General features: G+C 39.0%; 1 protein-coding gene across 2 annotated transcripts in view; it reads right to left on the reverse strand.

Annotated features, from left to right (window-relative positions):
• CSMD1 (CUB and Sushi multiple domains 1) overlaps positions 1–19,844 on the reverse strand; it is a 1,991,107-nt gene that overhangs the window by 1,665,414 nt on the left and 305,849 nt on the right. The window lies entirely within an intron of this gene.

A 19,844-nucleotide genomic window follows, 5' to 3' on the forward strand; every position in this document is an offset into this window, starting at 1 on the left:
CACCATTTTTGTCCGTCTACTCCCCCGCTGCCTTTTTTGTTCTTGGATGTCAAATGTTGATGTAAGTTGTGTGTGTTGTGAAATAGTTATAGAAGCTGTCAGGATTTTAATTTTAACAAGCCTACAACGTATTTGCCTTGTAGTCTGCAGAGGAATGTTGGTACAATAGAGTGACAATGTTTATACTTCTGATGTCACTTTCAGGGAACATGTTTTGAAAGCAGTCTTCAATATTTTCATTTCATTCATGGAATATACAACTTTATTTTTTTAAAATAGAATGAATATATCAAAAGTGATTGGTACAATACATTTATATATAAATTTATTGGTAAATATCAAGGTATCTATAGACCCATTGGTTGGGGTGGATTAAAGATTTTAGATACTATGCAAAATAGAAGTTTTAGGAACACAGAAATTCCCATAGCAGATCTGATTAATGATCCAGTGAGTCCAGTATGCCATGTCCGACAGTGGCCAATACCAGCTTCTTGAGAGGAAGGTGTAAAACTCCCATAGTGAACAAACACACATTAACAAGTTTCTTCCTCACCCCAGTGGTCAGTGTTTATGAAGTTTATGACAAAATGATTGTTTATGTACTGTATACATTTTCCTATCTAATTTGACTGCCAATATTCTTATGATTCATCCTTTTCTTCAGTCTTACTCCGTTCTTGTCCTCAATATATTGTGGCAGTGAAGTCTACAAATTAATAATGCATTGTCTATAAAAAAAAAGATATGTCCTTTATTCAGTGTTGCCTTTTACTACTGTTGGGTTCTTGTAATCATGACAGCGTAAGTAGAAGCACAAATTTTCATTTTCAATAGTGTTCAAGATACCTCTGTCATGTTGTATATATAATGTTATGAGCTGGGTGAAGCCTTACTATAGGTGGAATTAAAACCTCTTAAACCGATGTCTGAATGAGTCCCCCATTTAAGTCCGTTGTAAAAGACAATTAAGGGTCCACACCTAAAATAAAACCTAATAGAGTCAACCCAGAAACTAACACTAGGTGGGCAGAGTGTTCACCTGGATATTCTGACCGGGGTGTGTGTGGGAAGGGCAGGGGAGGTGACACCATCTGAGAAGAGATAGAGAAACAGGCTGAAGGAGCTTCTGAAAGTGCCTGGCTGACCCAGGAAGAAACCTGGGGAGAAGGCTGAAAAGACTGTTCTTGGAGCTGTGAACAAAAGCAGTTTCCTGCCCTTTGATTCCCCCTGCACTCAGAGGTACAGGAGTTTGTACATTCTTTGTAAATAAACAAAACTGCATTAAAGAAAAAGCTCTCTCTAATTTCTATTCCCAACTGTAACACCCACAGCGCCTCAAACTTTGACTAACCCCTTTTCCTTTCTAAATGAAATAGCCCTAATCTTTTTACTCTCTCCTCACAAGGAAGCCTCTCCATACCACTAATCCAGACTAGTTGCACTTCTGTGTACTTTTTCCAGTTCTACTGAATCTTTTCTGAGACAAAAAAATGAAAATAATACTTAGGTTGTAGATGTATCATTGATATATAAAATGTAATTTACTGTATTATTCTCTTTTCTAAAAGTAGCATGGATCTTGTATGTTATCTGATATTATCATGATTATGATATTATCTTGTTCTTTGTAATTTTTCACTCTAATCCGGTGTAGCAAAATTTATATTTAATAGGCTGAAATATATGCTACAATACTACTTAGAAAAGCCATTACCAGAAAATATAATACTGATGGACTACAAAATAGTTCTAAAAATAAAGAAGGAATTCAGATTTGGCATTTTAAATAGTGTGCAACAAAATATTGCACCAACCAACCAGAAATCACACAAAGGGTTACCATGGTATTTTACTAGCCTACTGTAGTTCAGAAGCAAAATACATAGAGATTCATGATGAAGTGTGTTTTTACCCAAAAATTAGAATTGGATGACATGACAGATAAACTTAAGATGAAATAAGGAAACATCAGGTCCACCCCAGGGCCCAGAAAATCATGTAGGAGGAGTACCTGTGCAAAAGCCCTACCCTACTGTTCCATCAGAGGATGGGTGGTAGGGATTGTACCTCACAGAATAGATTATTGGGCCAGTTGCCTGCTAAATCCAGCCAAACAAACCAAGGCCATCTGCATAGAGACCAGGTGTCTATGCACCAGCTCTGTCCTCCCCCCAACCCCATCTCCTTTGAGGCATCTCTGGCCACAGCTGCCTGCAGGATGTGAGTAAGGGGACTTTGCAGAAAACATAATAGCATGCTGCAGCACAGGGCCAGACAGAATACCGATTACATCCACAGGCTCTGCTATCACTAGACACTAGACATGGTGTGCCTTAACAGACCACCAAATAGTAGCCTTGCATGTCTTATCTATTGAGACCTTTCTATTTTCTACCCATGAACCATCCAAAATACGATATGTGTGGGCTCAAATGGAGCCAAAATCACCCATTTCTGCTCTATTAACAATATTGTGACATACTGTAGGTGTATATGACATTTAACAAATATGTAGGAAGATAAGATTCCTGCCCTGAGTAACTCATGTAGACAGATCCAATTATTCAGGGATCTGGCATGACAGTAGGAGCAGATGATAGTTTTGGAAAGAAGATAACTAATTGAAGGTTTCTGCCTTGTGTGTCTTCCTAATAAAACACCACTCAACAGAAGTTGGAAAGGTGATTCACCTTACTGAGGTGAGAATTAACATGAACTATTAGGTAACAAATGCAAGATAGAGAAAAAGAAAATGTCTGGTTGGATAAGACTGCCAACTACTTTATGCGCTATTGTAGAAAGAGATGTTACTAGAGGAAGCTTTACAACTGAAAGGACGAACAAGAAGTAATGAGGTCAATGTTCAAAATGCAGGACACAAAAAATGGAATATCTTGAGACTCCATTTTGTCAAAGCTCTCCTGACCAAGGACAGGAGAATACTAAATGATAACATGAAATAAAAGACTAGAGAATGTGACCAAAAAAAAAAAAAAAAGCTATGAACTTAAACAGTGGTATGGATGGTCATAACTTTAACAATCAAGGTGTTGATTTGAAAACCTTTATCCTGGAATAAATCCAGTATACAGTATACCAAAATCAACATTTTTCATCCACACAAAGGTATCCCTTGATTATATAATAATAAAGACTGAAGATGGATATCTGGAATTAGGTGATACAGATGATACAAAATTACTCAAGATACTTAAGTCCTAAGCAGACTGTGAAGAGCTACAAAAGGATCTCACAAAACTGGGTGACTGGACAACAAAATGGCAGATGAAATTCTATGATTATAAATTCAAAGTAATGGACATGGGAAAACATAATCCCAATTATAGATATAAAATGATGGGGCCTAAATTAGTTGTTACCACTCAAGAAAGATCTTGGAGTCATTGTGGATAGTTCTCTGAAAACATCCACTCAATGTGCAGTGGCAGTCAAGAAAGTGAACAGAATGTTGGGAATCATTAAGAAAGAGATAGATAATAAGACAGAAAATATCATATTGCCTCTATATAAATCCATAGTATGCTCACATCTTGAATACTGCGTGCAGATGTAGTTGCCCCCAACTCAAAAAAGGTATATTGGGGTTGGAAAAGGTTCAGAAAAGGGCAACAAAAATGATTGGGGTATGGAATAGCTTCTATATGAGGAGAGATTAATAAGACTGGACTTTTCAGTTTGGAAAAGAGAAAATTAAGGGGTGATATTATTGAGGGCTATAAAACTGGGTGGAGAAAGTAAATAAGGAAGTGTTATTTACTCCTTCTCATAAAATACAAACTAGGGGTCACCAAATGAAATGAATAGGCAGCAGGTTTAAGCCAAACAAAAGGAAGTATTTCTTCACACAATGCGCAGTCAATCTGTGGAACTCCTTGCAAGAGGATGTTGTGAAGGCCAAGACTATAACAGGTTCAAAAAATGAACTAGATAAATACATGGAGGATAGGTCTATCAATGGCTATTAGCTAGGATGGGAAGGGATGGTGTCCCTACTTTCTGTTTACCAGAAGCTGGGAATAGGTGACAGGGGATGGATCACTTGATGATTACCTGTTCTGTTCATTCCCTCTGGGGCACCTGGCATTGGCCACTGTTGGAAGACAGGATACTGGGCTAGATGGACCTTTGATCTGACCCAGTATGGCCATTCTTATATATGACCACAGGTAACCACTGGTACTGTCTCCCCACAGGACTGAAGATAGAGGGCTCCCTGACACAGTCTCCTGTCTTCCAGACATGGGAGAAGGAAAACCTAGTCCTCACCAGATTCCTACCTGTTGCTTCCCAGCCCTATATAAGGGTTCAGAGATTAAAGGGGATATTCATCCTGACAGCCTGTCACCATTCCCCACCATTGTGCAGAGGTTTGAGGACTAAAGAACAGATTTCTCCCCACCATTTCAGACATACATACTGGTTACTCCACAGCTCTGCAAAGGAATCCCTGCTGACAAACTCTCTGTGTTACTAGTGGACTCCCTATTTCATGGCCCAGGAAACACGTTCACATGAGCTCCCTCCAGAGCTATGCATGTGAGGGTTGTAATGATGCTAGTACATGAGACAGGAGGTGCAACTGATAATCAACCAAACTGTGAAACAAATTCTACCTGAAGTGATCACACGTGCCCAGAGTAAACACATGGGAAAAAACATTACAATTTGTGCAGCAGCATTTGGGGAATAAGATTAATTGAACATGATGGTAAGAGGCAAACATTAAGCTATACACATACTGCAATATTGGTGTTGGCCCTCTTCAGGAGGTGCACCATCTCTTGAATAAGAGAATGCAATATTAATTTCTACAAATATACTTCAACCTTCCTGCAGTTTATCAATAGGAATTATTCTGGTTGAATAAGATTACAGAACCCATTCTGTCTGAAAATTATCACATTAAATTAAGCTTTACCAGTTTGTATTTTACAACTTTAAAGACAATCTGCTGGAAAGGGAATTTTTTTATCTTTGATTGCTGAATTCTGTGTTTCTTTGAATTTTTGATACTGAAACAGAATTGATAGTCAATCAAATTTTATACTGTTACATATTAATAATAGATTTTGCTAATTCTATTGGATGTGTCTTGAACTTATTTTACCAGTCCTATGCTCCGTTTAGTTTAGTTTTCCTTATTCAGTGTTCTAAAGCATTTTAAAATGTATAGATAAGATTTTAAAATATTTTCTATTAATTCTTGATGGGACTATGTTTGCCTTTATTGAGATTTTAATAACTTAGTCTGGTTATAATTATGATTTTTTATTTTCTGATGCCTGAAGAATATAACTGCTGTGGCAACTAAGATAAGTAATGTAGTCTAATATTACCATCTGTTATTTTCTTTTCTTTGCCATTTTGCTTTCTTTTGGTGACATTGTTCACACTATCTTCTACAAATAGAACTACAGTGCAAATGTGATTTTTTTTTTAATTATTCTTGTAACTTTCTTTGTGAAGGACTCTGTCAGCATACAAATGAGTCCTACAGATGCAGGGAAACATAATTTTCAAAAGAACAGACAAAGAAAAACAAAAAGTCCATCTGTTTCAACAGTGCTGTTTCCTGTCAAGACAGAAGGGGGTGTGCCACCAACATCAGTATCATTTCCTCATTATGTTTAGTTCTAGCCAGTCAGCATGCAGGCATGCCTTCATGATGATAAATATATTGGACCAAATCCTGAGGTCCTCATCCAGTTTTCACTCAAATGAGAGTCTGAGTGAGAAAACAATTCAAGATTTTTGCATTTCACCCATTGCAAAAATATACTGGAAGTCACAAAATGCCAAAACCCAAGGACCTCACTGACATCAATGGGTGCTTTCTTGAGTAAGCAATTAAGTAAGGTCCTTCAGGTTAGAGCTAAATATTGAAGGGCTATCTGATTTGGACTAGATTATTTTCAAGAGTGCTTTTTAAATGGGGAATTGATCATTTGTGAAATATGCCAATTTAGCAAAGAAGAAGAATCTGCATCCTCTATTTAGCCACAGAAAAATAGAGCACAGGCCATGAGAATGCATAGTTCCACACATTGTCCCATCAAGATGCTTCAACACCATGGCAACATATCTTCATTATGCTTCAATGGTCACTCAGTCCTGACCAGTTGGCTGAGGCTGCCAGTGACAATGCCAATCACTGCCAATTATGACAGTGCTTCTTGTATCAGAAAATGGACTGAGATCATCAGTTAATTTCACACAGACAATCAAATGTCCAGCAGATGTAACAATGTATTATTACTATTTGGTCAGATTTGAATCCATCAGAAATATATTCTGACAATACTGACAACATCCTATAAAGTACTGTGTATTTTAATGTTAAAATGTCAGATCTTCTATTTAGTTAACTGAAAAATGGCACTTTTCACCAACATAAGTCAGCCTTATGTACAATGGATTACAGAGGCTAGATTAAAAGGTACTAATTAAATAGATAATTATCATGGTTATTTAGTATTACTATGAAAATAGAGTTTGACATTTGTTAATTTAATCACAAATGGCCAGACTCCAACATCTATATTGGTATCAAGTTGCACCTTACTGTGTCCAACTATTTGGTAAGGTGAGAACTGGTGTCAAAATCTGTTCCAAAGAAAATATGGGTTTAGAAAAATATTTTATACACCATTTTTAACAACAGGACAAAAGTTCTGCTTTCTGCCACATATAAACAAAATGGAAAGTAAATGAGAGTCAATGATACTAAGCTGAGAGAGAGAGAGAGAGAGAGAGAGAGAGAGAAACTGTATAGAAAATGACTACATAACTACAGACAGCAACATACCCCTCAAGGATCAGTCTTTAATCCCACAAATATGGAGTACATGATATAGATTCACGATGTAACAAATTCCTTTGCTTGTTTTACTGGTAAAGATTGTGTACAGCATGCCATGCAAAATCCAGCCTGGTTTTTATATATTGCAAATATAAATAGATTGGTAATATGTGTAATATTAGGCTTTCTTCAAGACAGTTGTTTTGTTTTTAGAAGTTTTTATTCTTTTCATAATTTGGTTCTGTAGCTTCTTTTCTGTATTAGAAATATGATTTACAGTATAGCAAATTGGTTTCAGTTTTTAAAACTACAGTTTTTTCTATTTAGTTCCTATGACTTCTAAGCCTGTAGATGATTCGGTACTGACATGATTTCTTTCTAGCAACTTGAAATAAATCCTGTGTCTTACCTTTCATAAGAATACTATCTCTAGTACTCACTGCCATAACATGCTTAAATCTCAAATGCAAAGGCTCCCGAGACTTTTAGGGTGAAATTCACTCTTCATCACACAAAATTCAAGTAAAGAGACTTTACTGAGGAAACTGACAACTGGAATGGAACCACTAAACTGTAGACAGACTGAGGGTGGGGCGGGGCAGGCTGAATTCAGGAATTCAGCCACTCTGCACACCCACCTGGATTTTCTGGGTCCCTTGGGTCCCCAGTGCCTTCCCAGTTCATTCAAAATGGGGCTGTTATTCAGAGATGACCATGAGTCTTTTTCCAAGCAATCCTGGAAATACAGATGCCCCACCACAGAAGTGTCATCTTCTCACCATCTCCCCCACCCTGTATAATCCCATCAAAGCTCTTAAAGGTAGATAACCTTAGCAGGGCTCTCTCTCTTAAAATATAAAGGGATTTTGCAGTAAATACTCTTCCAAATTAATAAGAAATAATTATAGCAGAGCAACAGCTCTGCTAAGGTTAAGATGTACTCTTTTTTGAGTCTGCCATTTTAATTAAACAATTGTATCACTGAACACAGGGATATTTTTAAGGAGTCTTTGTTGGGTCTAGTGTCTGTATTCATGTAATTGTTTATATGTGTTTTAATGCCACATTAATTATTTGTATGGCCAAGATAACATGATATTTATTAGGTCTTCTTATCATATTTCAGTTTCCAATTGTGTAAATATTGGAACAAATCCAACTCCCGGGGTTTCTCTCAGCCCAATAAGTGGCCATAAGGTGGGGAGGAGTGAAAGCCTGTGAAAAATAAACACAAACCCTGAAATGTGTATTTACTGCTTTTACCTGAGTACTAAAATGTTAGTATTATACACTCATGTAGATCTCAAATGGAAAGCTAAGGTCATCAAATCACTCCAGTTAAGAGGACCTTCACAAGGCCTGTGAATCACTTAAATCCCATTTAAGCCATATTTTGAGGTCTTAAGTGGTGCACAGATGTGAACTGCACTCATTGACACACACACACACACACACACAGCTTTTTACTAACGAGCTTTATAAAAAGAAATCAACGAGTTGAGAAGTATGGATGGCAAAGTGGTCTCAAACACTATGAAAATGATGAATAAGTTATCCTCTAGAGCAATGGGTCCAGATTCCATACCAGATTGCAGGTTTAATTAGAGGGTCAAATAATTTTAGATCAACCACATGCAAAGCCACACAAAACTAACTATTGAAAATACCTTGTTCGTGGAAAATTGCAGTTTAAGATTTTCAAAGTACCTCAGAAACTTGGAGAAAAGATAATTGGATTTAGATATCCAACCCACTTAGGTAGCTATCAAAATCTCAGCAGCACTGTTCACAAAAACATTGATATTTGGATTATTCAGAGAAGAAACAAATGTAGCAAATGCATGTGAAGAGTATGTGTCTGTAGTGCACTTAGGGATGTATGGGTATATTTTATAGCTTAGGGTGATTTTAAAGAGGCATAGCAAGTCACTTGGGTCGGACTCCTACATGGGCCTGGGCTCCCCAGGGAAATAATGAGTACTTTCAACTTTTACTGAAAGCTACTCAAGTCTATTCAATTGAGTGAGTGGGAATTTTACATACATGGAAGTATGATTAAAAGGTCTGAATTAATTGGTTCATAATAAAGAAACCTGGGCACGTTTGTTGATGTTCCTCTACAGCCTGTACTTGAGTAAGATTCTTCTTATTCATTGACAGTCAGAAAATCACAGTGCTTCAATTTATCACGACAAAAATTGTCTTTCTTAGTAAACTGTCAAATTAAAATGCTCTGCGTATCATTATTGATCTGTCTGCAGGTAGCCATTGGATTTGTTAGTTTAGAATAATGCATTTTATAGATCTTCCTTGAGTTAAAAGTTTAATAATATCAGAAAATAATAGCTATAATTATTTAGGCTCTGAGGAGCTTATAGGGAAATTTTATGCTTTTGTTTTTAGGGATGAGGAACCCAGACAAAATAAATAATCAAGGAATATGAATATTACTGCATTTACATAAAAGGTAGTATCTACTTGTGCACGTAGCTTTATTACTTTGATCCACTTATTTGTACTGCATGGATAAGATGCTAGATACCTCACAGTAGAGATAGCAGGTGCTTCTAATTTGGAATTTAGATGTAATAACAAATTAGGAGCATTTTGACTTTAAGATCTTTGTTGCAGGGACTGTCTTCTATTTTTAAGTTTTTGCAGAGCTTACCAAACTGAAGCCCTGATCCTATGAGGGTCTTCTGGACATTGTTATAATACAAATATAATAAATGAGTATATGTAACAAGGAGGGGCTTGTCCTATCCCACAGGCTATAAGCCGAGGATGTGGTGCCCACCCAGTCTCTTTCAAGCACTTTTATTCTCTTTCACAAGTAAACAAACCAAAAACAGTCATTTAACTCACTCTTTGCTCTCAGGTTTCAGGGTCACCAGCACACTGATCCTGGCAACTTCCTGAGCACCTAGCTACTTGTTATAAGAGCTCAACACAGGAGCTCCACTACACTGTGGCTTCCCTTCCCCTGGCAAAGCCTGGCCCAATCAATTTCACCCACACTTGGCCTCTAGCAGCCTTTTCATAGTCACAGGTGTAGCTCAGTCCATTTAATTGGCTGCATTGGGCTTACCTGCTCTGACACAGGGGAGCTGGGCCCACTCTGCTTGCAGGCACCAGCTGCCCAGTGACATCTCTCTCCCCTTTTAGGGGAAAAATAGATGGGGGCGGGTTTCCCCAAAGACATAATTTATAGCACTCCAGGACTCCAAAATTTCCCCAAACCAACCAAAATATTCTCCTTAGTCACTTAGCATAAGAAACCCCATGCAGCATTTCACATAAATACTGCCTCATCACTGAGTATTTTTCCAGTCCCATGGCTCCTAACACAGTCCCTAAAGCAAAACCCTTAGTAAAACCCTTAATCCCAGTTGCCCAAAGTCTTATACAATGGGGTCATGCACCCAGCCTCACCTGGCACAGTCAACATACAGTCTAACCTTCTCTACCTAGACTGAGTTCCCTACCTACATAGGCTTTTCAATCTCTGCACAAAGTTTATACTTCAGTCTCAAGTTCATGGAAAGTGACGAGTAGGTGTTCTGCTTCCTTGTCAGTGAGATGAAGATCTGTCATGAGTTGTTCTTTCTTGTGCTTGAGGTTCTGTAACTCACATTCTGTTGCTTCCAATCACTCTGTAAGCTCCCTGGTCTGAAGGATGGGAGCTATAAGAGTGGTATTTGCTATATCCTGCCCCATACCAGAGCCTTATATCCATGCCAGACCCCTCATGTTAGCCTCTATTTGTTGGTATGATCCCATCTGACTCCCCACACTAACCTGTATAATGGGGAAGTTAGTTGGGTCCCTCGGGGTTTGAGACTCAATTTGGGTCTCACAGTACTCTGCTGAGACTGGGACTCTGTCTTGGCTCCCACAGTAGCTGGCTTACTTTGAAACTCAGTTTCAGTCTCTGCTGGCTTCAGTTCCTTGGTACTTTTCCCTATTTGGGTCTGACACAATTCTTTTTGCAGGATCAAACATTGTTGCATCGCTTTCTCAATCTTCACCCAGACCCAGGCTAACTCTTCTTCTAAAGCCAGTAGGTGTTTGATAATCCACCCTCCCCCCCCCCCCACCATGAGCTGCTTACATCATCCAACTCATCATCCAAGAGTAACAAGAAGGGTTTCTTCAGGTATGTTAGCAACAAGAAGAAAGTCAAGGAAAGTATGGGCCCCTCACTGAATGAGGGAGGCAACCTAGTGACAGAGGATGTGGAAAAAGCGAATGTACTCAATGCTTTTTTTGCCTCTGTCTTCACGAACAAGGTCAGCTCCCAGACTGCTGCACTGGGCAGCACAACATGGGGAGGAGGGGACCAGCCCTCCATGAAGAAAGAAGTGGTTCGGGACTATTTAGAAAAGTTGGACGAGCACAAGTCCATGAGGCCGGATGCGCTGCATCCGAGAGTGCTAAAGGAGTTGGCGGATGTGATTGCAGAGACATTGGCCATTATCTTTGAAAACTCATGGCGATTGGGGGAGGTCCCAGATGGCTGGAAAACGGCTAACGTAGTACCCATCTTTAAAAAAGGGAAGAAGGAGGATCCTGGGAACTACAGGCCAGTCAGCCTCACCTCAGTCTCTGGAAAAATCGTGGAGCAGGTCCTCAAGGAATCAATTCTGAAGCACTTAGAGGAGAGGAAAATGATCAGGAACAGTCAGCATGGATTCACCAAGGGAAAGTCATGCCTGACTAATCTAATTGCCTTCTATGATGAGATAACTGGCTCTGTGGATGAGGGGAAAGCAGTGGACGTGTCGTTCCTTGACTTTAGCAAAGCTTTTGACACGGTCTCCCACAGTATTCTTGCCAGCAAGTTAAAGAAGTATGGGCTGGATGAATGGACTATAAGGTGGATAGAAAGCTGGCTAGATTGTCGGGCTCAACAGCTAATGCTCAATGGCTCCATGTTGAGTTGGCAGCCAGTATCAAGTGGAGTGCCCCAAGGGTCAGTCCTGGGGCCGATTTTGTTCAATATCTTCATTAATGATCTGGAGGATGGTGTGGATTGCACCCTCAGCAAGTTTGCAGATGACACTAAACTGGGAGGAGAGGTAGATACGCTGGAGGGTAGGGATAGGATACAGAGGGACCTAGACAAATTAGAGGATCGGTTCAAAAGAAATCTGATGAGGTTCAACAAGGACAAGTGCAGAGTCTTGCACTTTGGACGGAAGAATCCCATGCACCGCTACAGACTAGGGACCAAATGGCTAGCCAGCAGTTCTGCAGAAAAGGACCTAGGGGTTACAGTGGACGAGAAGCTGGATATGAGTCAACTGTGTGCTCTTGTTGCCAAGAAGGCTAATGGCATTTTGGGATGTATAAATAGGGGCACTGCCAGCAGATCAAGGGACGTGATTGTTCCCCTCTATTTGACTTTGGTGAGGCCTCATCTGGAGTACTGTGTCCAGTTTTGGGCCCCACACTACAAGAAGGATGTGGAAAAATTGGAAAGAGTCCAGCGGAGGGCAACAAAATTGATTAGGGGACTGGAACACATGACTTATGGGGAGAGGCTGAGGGAATTGGGATTGTTTAGTCTGTGGAAAAGAAGAATGAGGGGGGATTTGATAGCTGCTTTCAACTACCTGAAAGGGAGTTCTAAAGAGGATGGATCTAGATTGTTCTCAGTGGTAGCGGATGACAGAACAAGGAGTAATGGTCTCAAGTTGCAGTGGGGGAGGTTTAGGTTGGATATTAGGAAAAATGTTTTCACTAGAAGGGTGGTGAAACACTGGAATGTGTTACCTAGGGAGATGGTGGAATCTCCTCCCTTAGAAGTTTTTAAGGTCAGGATTGACAAAGCCCTGGCTGGAATGATTTAGTTGGGGATTGGTCCTGCTTTGAGCAGGAGGTTGGACTAGATGACCTCCTGAGGTCCCTTCCTACCCTGATATTCTATGATTCTATGAACTCTTGTTGATACTTGCTAAAATGATCTCTTAGTCTTTGGGGATGGTCATTATCCCCCATTCAGCCTCCCTTTGCCATCTTTATTATGACCTCTACCCCTCTTACTTCCTTTTCTAGTTAACCCCTAACCCCCTTAGTACTGGTCTGTTTTAGTCCCTGCTTTATGCGGACTGAGAAGCCTCCCCAGTGACTCCTAGGAACTGTTGGTGAAGACAGATTCTTAACTACCCTGATACGTAGACGAATTCTCTGACCCTGAATCTCCAGGTCAACTTTGGCTGTGGGGTAGATGTGGATCTCTCCATGGATACATAAGACCTGTATTGGGAGATGCTGGTCTATTATTTATCCTTGACCAATCTTCCCTGACAAGAGTGCACACATAACGAGTTTACATGTCCCTTAGGCACTCTTATTTTCAATCTAACTGGTACTACCCAGAGCCAGCCTCCCTGAATTCTGAGTGGACCCCCACCACCTGGTCCTGCTGTAATAACAGCCTAGGTAGTCACATTCCATAACCAGACAACTCTATTTAATGTACGTGGGCTGGCCACACTGAGCATGTGATGGGGCCACTTGGTCCATCCCATCCAAGTGTTTCTGCTAAACTGTGGGGCCACATGGCCCCTTGTAGGTCCTGTGTCTCTCCCAGGTTTTAGCCTCTCATGGTCTTTTCCCCTTGACAGCTTCCCTGGGACATCCCTTGTTCACCCCACTACCCCCCAAGTTGGTCATATCACCCTGGTTGCTCTTCTTCTTCAGCCTCAAAAAAGGATTGTTTAGTCTGTGGAAAAGAAGAATGAGGGGGGATTTGATAGCTGCTTTCAACTACCTGAAAGGGAGTTCTAAAGAGGATGGATCTAGATTGTTCTCAGTGGTAGCGGATGACAGAACGAGGAGTAATGGTCTCAAGTTGCAGTGGGGGAGGTTTAGATTGGATATTAGGAAAAACTTTTTCACTAAGAGGGTGGTGAAACACTGGAATGCGTTACCTAGGGAGGTGGTGTTATCTCCTTCCTTAGAGGTTTTTAAGGTCAGGCTTGACAAAGCCCTGGCTGGGATGATTTAACTGGGATTTGGTCCTGCTTCGAGCAGGGGGTTGGACTGGGTGGCCTTCTGGGGTCCCTTCCAACCCTTATATTCTATGATTCTATGATCTGCCTAAGAATGAAAATGAGCAGTCCCCTGCCAGCTAGTATATATACTACGCACTGCACCATCTCTTAACTGGGGATGCATGTCACCCATTATCAAAGTTCTCAGCAGTGACTTCTTAGACATATTTTTGCATTGGTCAAAAAGCTCTTCTACCACATAAGTGGCCAGCACAACTCCACTTTCACCTCCACAACCCTGTATCCATTACTGTGTCAACACACTTGAGTGGTAAATGTCAATTAGATTTGCGTCTATTTTTACTGTAAATGGTCAGGGCACACCATAACATTCTTGCTAAGTCAGAAAAGTTCTTCACTTTAAAAAATAACAAAACAATAAAAACAAAAGCCACCCACCATGATTTCAGTGTGCTACCATTGGTGTGTCATTAACATAAATATATAATACTAACTTGCAAGGATCATTAACCACCATTAATCACTGATTACTATACTAGGTTGTAGAAGTATTCTGTATTAATAGTAAATTCACAATTCTCTAGAGATGTACAACATATTCAAAAATCTGAAAAAAATTACTCAAAATACTGCTTTTCCTGGTTTGAATTTGGGCTGTGCAAAATCATGTGCAATGGAAAGATAAACATCTGCATTCAAAATTCCAAGTAGCAAAAAAGTTGATCACACAGTTCTGCCTTTCACAGACTTTTCCAGCAACTAACTCATTAGAAAGAGAGAGCAAGTCACTAGTCTCATAATCATTAGTTTCTTTCCTCAATCTCAAAGAGAACAAAGATAAAAATGCTTTGCCAGAACACTTGTGAAGAGAACTCAGACTGTGGAAAAGGCTGGACATCTCACAAGTCTGAGCTTATGAAATACAAGACAGTGGCTTAATAACCACCAAGGGCCCAACCTTAACTTCAGAGATATTTTTATCTGCAAAAACAGACAGCAGGATTGGGCCTCAGTCAGCAGCAGGAAAGAAATGAAGTACAGAAGCACACCAAGAGACTTTTTTTCCTGCTGGAGACAGGAAATATGAATTTAAAAAGGCAAATGAAGCACGTGTCCACAGTCAAGAAGATTTGTTTCTTCTTCCTCTACAGGAAGAAAGGCTGAACCATATCAACTCCAAATAATTCCGGAAAACAGTGCAGAACAACCTACTAAGTTCTACTGTATGCTGCATTTATGTTTGTTAGAAAATTATAGGAATCTGTTTATTATAAGCTTACTGAATTTTTATGGCTAGCCTATTGAACCAAAAATATCTATTTTAAATAAACTGAATGATAACTGATAACAGCCAATATTGTATATGGACAGCAGTATACTTATTGTTGATTGGCAACAAGCAGAAAGCATATCAGATAATAAAAGAGGAAAGATACAGTACATTACAAACCCACATCCATATAACTACAAATGTAGATTTAGGACCACATTTTCAAATATGGGTCCAACAAATGCACCCTATCTGCCAAAAGAGTCATTTGTGGATACAAACTAGATATTTACACATGCAAGTGTGTAGTGAGGTGTGTAATTAACAACTTTGTATCAATTTATAACCAATATGAGTTTGCCTGAACACAAACTAAAAATTATTAGTTTATCTTTAAAAGATTGTGAGAGGTGCCCAGAGCATTGGATGGATTCTCTTTTGTTAAAGAGTAGTAACAATCCAAATAAATACATCAAATAAACTGAGCAAGGCCTTTGGCCTCTAGCAGAAAATGGTTCAATTCTATATAACAGATCCTATGTGGGCAGTGCTGAAGCAAACAGTTACTTTTTAATGACAGCCATGTTATGAGAGAAATTGATTTAACAAAACCACAGCCACTTTGTGCACGGAGCCACCATTAACTGGAAGCAAGAACGCCATGTAGTCAGGAATAACTTGAGCTTTGCATAAGCATATGAAATAGCTGCAGCTGCCATTTTGCAGATAAGGATAGAAAGTAAAATTGGAAGAACCATGAGAATGGGCAGAAGTGTGGATATCTGACCTTGGATCTGGGTGTTCCAGATTATGAGTTTTTTGCTGATCTCATGACTAGGAGCTGCTTGTTGATGTTAGAAAAGTTGTTAGTTTGAAAGTTATGTGCTTTGTTTTGAGCAACCTATAAAAAAATAAGTGTGTAAATTGGAGATGTTTGGATAAGTTTTCTATGAGCTCAGAGGCTGACATCCCACTTGCCAGAAGCTAAGTGGAAGGCTGCCCACTAGAAACTGCTGCTGACCACTCAACGTCATCTCAGACTTTGGGCAACTATATCTGGGTTTCTTTAGATTATTACTATTTTAGAGGTGATCTGTAGATGTAATAAAAAGGATTTTTTGGTGGGGAGTGAAAACACTGACATGTATGCCAATCATTTATCAGATGGAGGAGTTGTGTCCCCATCAATTTATTTCAAAAACTGCTTGAAGAAGGGAGAATAGAAGTTACTGTACTTTCAGGTTCAGAAAACCGCAGGTAACAGCCACATTTATTAACAGTTACCACACTGTGATAACTGAAATATGGCAGCATAACAACTGTGTTTATCTTAGACCATCCTGTGGTCATTTTTGGAAAAATGTTGACTTTGAAATGGTGTGAATTGCACACACACTAATGACATTATAACAGAATTATATGGTATGGCCACAGTTCACTACACTAACATAATTTGTAAGTTAGAAGGTTCCACAGACAGAAACTCTGATACACTAATAAAGGCTTCCATTCAGGCAGTTCCATTTGCCCTGTCTCTCTTTTTGTTTCTCTTTGTGAAACTTGACCTCAGTGATTTTGCAAATATGAATCAAAGACGTTATGGTGTAACCCAAGCTTATACTTAGAGCAACTGACATTTCACATTTTTCAGTTGCACAAGATAAGTAAATATTATAATAGGTCTTAAAATGACAACTGAACTGTAAAAAATTGCTTAAATGTCTGTTTTAAATTCCCTTGTTCATAGAAGATAATGTATCTGTCAGTGGTGCACTAGTTTGTAGGTTAGTATTGTCGGTTCACATCTGTTGGTGCCTTGGCCCTTCTTGGTAGCTGGAACTTATCCCACTCTCTATGTCTCTTTGGATACTTTTCTCTTTATTTCTTTAAAAAAGCTACTTTCTACTACTACATACCACAGGCGCTGATGTTCCATTGTGCTGGAGGGTGATCAACTCCCAGCTCTGCCCTACGGCCCATCCCCACTCCATCCCTTTCCTCAAGGCCCCACCTCCACTCCACCCTGCCCCACCTCTTCCAGCCCTGTTCTGCCCTCTCCCCTGAGCGCATCATGTCCTCACTCCTCCCTCTTCCCCCAGCCTCCTGCATGTCACGAAACAGCTGATTGTGGTGGGGAGGAGGTGCCTGGATGGAGGGGGAGGCGCTGACTGGTGGAACCCGACAGAGGCAGGAGGTGCTGGGGGAGAGGGGGTGCTCAGCACCCACCATTTTTTCTCTGTTGGTGCTCCAGCCCCGAAGCACCGACGGAGTCTGTGCCTATGCTACATAGGATGTTATAGCTATAGTGCAAAGAAATAGACTACAAAAAATTTCCAGCTACTAAATTATGATACTTGAGCTACCAAGTACAACTCTTTTTAGTGTAGCAACAAATCAACAGAATCAATAGAAAGTGAGTTATAAGTAATAACTTTCTTGTTGGCTCAATGCACCACTGACTCATATCAATCCTCCACAAGAGTATCATACATTTGAATTCCAGTACTGCCTTAAATGCTGTTAGTTTTCATATAAGAAATGAACTTGTTTGCATATCAGAAATGAACAACTCTTCAAAAATATAAAATTCAACGAAGTAACAATACATTTTATAGTATTTCCCCTAGATTAATTAGAATTTGGTTGTGTTTTGAAGAGTTCATCATAGATTGATAATGAAATACTGATGCTTTGCTAGAAGGAGTTTTTTCAATAATATAGAACTGACACATGTGATTTGATTATAACATGACATTATTAATCTGACTTTTTATACTTAGATTACACGATTCTACAATGAGGACTGAAGACACTGCTGTCACAGGTAGTATTCTGAACCACTCATTAATGTAGGTATGTGTATGCAAGCAGGGGAAATGACATTTCTAACTCATAGTGTAGACATAGGCTTATAATAACCAATGTTTACATATAAATCGTATAAATCACATATGGGTATCTGAGGTCAGATCAAAATTTCTCCCCATAACTTTTAAATATTTTTTTTAAGAAATGTGATATTGTAAGAAGCACATGCACAGATATAAACTTTACAGCTACTTATTCTCTCTGCTTTTTCCACAGCTTACATCAACTTGGTACATCACTACATTATCCCAAAACATTTTTCAACAGTTGGTCACTATTAAAAACTCAGTATTTATCAGCAGTATTGTGCTTTGCTATCAGTTTACAAAATTATCCTTTAGGTCAGTGGTTCTTAACCAGGGGTACATGCACCCTGGGGCAGAGGTCTTCCAAGGGGTACATCAACTCATCTAGATATTTGCTTAGTTTTACAACAGGCTACATAAAAACACTAGTGAAGTTAGTAGAAAGAAAAATCTCATCAATGACTTATTTATATTGTTCTATATATTATACACTGAAATGTCAGTACAGTATTTATATTCCAATCAATTTATTTTATAATTGTATGGTAAAAATGAGAAATTAAGCAGTTTCTTAGTAATAGTGTGCCATGACACACTTGTATTTTTATATCTGATTTTGTAAGCAAGTAGTTTTTAAGTGAAGTGAAACTTTGGGGTACACAAGACAAAGCAGACTCCTGAAAGGGGTACAGTAGTCTGGAAACATTGAGAGCCGCTGCTTTAAGCGATTAGACAACATGTTAAGCTTGCTGAGTGTGTTGCTTCAGTCCAATGTAGTTTTGCTACAACAACCAAAATTTGGGTATCAAATGGATTTAATAAAGAAAATTATGTGAAAATCGGATTCCATTAAAATAATTTGAGAGGGTTATATGTGTTCATATCTGTAACTGAGGAATGACTGCATGATGATTAATTTAGCTTAATTATCCAAAAGGAAAATACACTGATATACATCTGGAAATGTATGCAAAGACATCAATAGCTATATTCTCTATGAAGGGTTCCAATTCTCTGTTACACCCTATCAGTGAAAAATAACACTATAATTTGCTAATATCTACTAAGCAATTTTCCATGAAATATGTAATTGTTATTTGTAACAAACATGAAGGGCACCCATGCATGTCTTCAGTTCAGCAAAGGCAAATATAAATTAAAGTTACAACACATGGAACATGCCAACAGAGATCTGTTGCTCAAATCTTGCTTTCACCTTCAAAACACTTTTGCAGACATTAATCATTACATCATCCCAAATGCATTTACTAGTATCCTCTCTATTTTATAAGTAGGTAAATGCAGGCAGAGAAAGGTCAAATGACTTTCTCAAGGTCAGAGGAAGAGTCAAATATCTGAGCCCTTGTTAAAATTCAGGGCCAAAATCCTGACAAGACTCCTACTGACTTCAATGAGGCCAGGATTGCACCTGAAGAGTTTATGCCTCTTACTCCTGGGCAGCCACACTGGTCTCTGAAGAAGTTTCTTCTAACAGATACATGCACCTTGGTGAAACCCTCCCCCCCACATTTTAGCTTATTAGTACTAAAAGTATTTGACAGAAAAAGAAACATTATTCTTTTGATATAAGGCAAAACAAATACTAAAAATAAAAACTAGGTATATTGAAAAATACATATCCCATATGTGGCACACAAGGATTGCAAGCAGTGCAATACCTTCACCATCTCTCCTGCTCTAAACTTTTTTGGATTGAATCAACAATCAGACAATCTGAACATTCTCTTTGTCAAAACTGTTAATGGTATTGCACTCATATCTTTCATATTCCTTTTTTTTTAGCAATATAATGTAGCTCTGAGGTACAAGAAATAAAA

This window comes from Caretta caretta, chromosome 3 (assembly GCF_965140235.1).
Source record: "Caretta caretta isolate rCarCar2 chromosome 3, rCarCar1.hap1, whole genome shotgun sequence".
In the NCBI taxonomy this organism is placed as follows: domain Eukaryota; kingdom Metazoa; phylum Chordata; order Testudines; family Cheloniidae; genus Caretta; species Caretta caretta.